This window comes from Rhinolophus ferrumequinum, chromosome 12, assembly GCF_004115265.2.
Source record: "Rhinolophus ferrumequinum isolate MPI-CBG mRhiFer1 chromosome 12, mRhiFer1_v1.p, whole genome shotgun sequence".
Lineage (NCBI taxonomy): Eukaryota > Metazoa > Chordata > Mammalia > Chiroptera > Rhinolophidae > Rhinolophus > Rhinolophus ferrumequinum.
In genome coordinates this window covers 57,570,283-57,572,347 of record NC_046295.1, presented here as the reverse complement: position 1 = coordinate 57,572,347, position 2,065 = coordinate 57,570,283, and positions in this window count along the sequence as shown.

Sequence of the window (2,065 nt, the reverse complement as noted above, 5' to 3'; positions counted from 1 at the left end):
AGTCCACTACTACTGTACTCTAGAGATCCCCGTGCCTTTAGGCTCAGTCTTCAGGCATGTATCACCGGAAATGCTGTGTTGAGGTGAATTTTCTGAAAACAAGTTGGGTCAATACAAGTCCCGTCTTAAATTCCTTCAGTGACTCTCCATTTTCTTCACAATAAAATTCAAAATATTTTCATAATTTGACATTTTATTTTTTATTAAATCTACTGGGATGACATTGCTTAATAAAATTATATAGGTTTCAAGCGTACAGTTATATAATACATCATCTATATATTACATCATGTGCTCATCACCCAGAGTCAGTTCTCCTTCCATCACCATATATTTGATTCCCTTTACACTCTTCTACCACCCCGCCTCCCCGCTTACCCTCAGGTAACCACTAAACTCTTGTCTGTGTCTATGAGTTTTTGTTTGTCTTGTTTGCTTGTTGCTTTGAACATAGACAACAATTGTATTATAAAATGTCTTATACCTATATATGTTATATATATGTATCTATATATGTATACATATATAGATATATATATAGTATATATAAGACATTTTCTAATACAGTTTCCGTGTTTCTAACCTAATCTCTCCTGTTGCCATTTCCCAAAACATTGACTCCCCCTCTCCCCTCTCCAACAACCAGCTCCTATGTAAGACAGAAAGTGAATAGGAATGATATGATATTGAAATCACAAACTATGAGAATCATATTGTTTTATACAGATATGTACATAACCAACATTTATAGCTCTTTAGAAATATCTTTATACTACTTTTCAATTGCATATGATGTTCTTATAAAATGTCTTCCCCCTATCTTCTTCCAAGATTCTGTTATATTGTCTCCCTTAAAGTTTAAATCCAGTGCCTCTTTCCCCAGGTGTCCTTCCCTTATCTCTCAGTCCGAGAAACAAAAAAATTCTTTGGTCGATATATATATATATATGGCCTGTGGATATATTTATGGTAGAACCTGTCATACCATTTTGTGTGTATGGTAAAACCATAACATAAATTTTACCTTCTTAACCATTTTTAAGTATACAGTACAAAAGTGTTAACTATATGCATATTATCCAACAGATTTCTACAACTTCTTTTTCATCTTGCAAAGCTGAAACTTTGCTCATTAACAACTCTCCTCTCTCCCTTCCCCACAGCTCCTAGCAACCACTACTTTCTAAGGTTTGACTATTTTAGATACCTCACATAAGAGAATCATGTAGTATTTGACTTTTGGTGACTGATTACTTCATTTAGCCTAGATGTCCTCAAGGTGCATCCAAACTTTAGCAAGTGACACGATATTTTTTTCCTAAATCTGAATAATATTCCATTGTATGCATACATCACATTTTCTTTATGCATCTGTTGATGGACATTTAGGTGGCTTCTACCTCTTGGCTATTGTGAATAATGCTATGGTGCACATGGGTGTGCAACAATCTCTTTGAGATCCTGTTTTCATTTCTTTTGGATATATACCCAGTAGTGAGATTGCTGTATCATATGGCAATACTAGTTTTAGTTTCTTGAGGAATGTCCATATTGTTTTTCATAGCAGCTGTGCTATTTTGCATTCTTACCAACAGTACAGCAGGGTTCCAATTTCTCCATATCCTTGTCGACACTTGGGTTTTTTTTCTTTTTTTAGTAGTGGCTATCTTAGCTGTGTGATATTTCATGGTAGTTTTGATTTGCATTTCACTGATGATTAGTGATTTTGATCATCGTTACATATATTTGTGGCTATTTATATGTCTTTTTTTTTTTTTTTTAGAAATGTCTATTCAGGTCCTTTGCCCATGTATTTTGTATATAGACTCCACATAAGATGTACAGTTTGCAAATGTTTTCTCTCATTCTGTAGGTTACCTTTTCACTCTGTTGATGATTTCCTTTGCTGGACAGAAGCTTTATAAGTTAATGTGTTCTCCCATGTCTATCTTTGTTTTTGCTTTTGTTGCCTTTGCTTTGATATCATACCCAAGAAAACATTGCCAACTCCGGTGTCTAGAAGATTTGATTTGTTTTCTTCTAAGAGTTTTATTGTTCCAGGTTT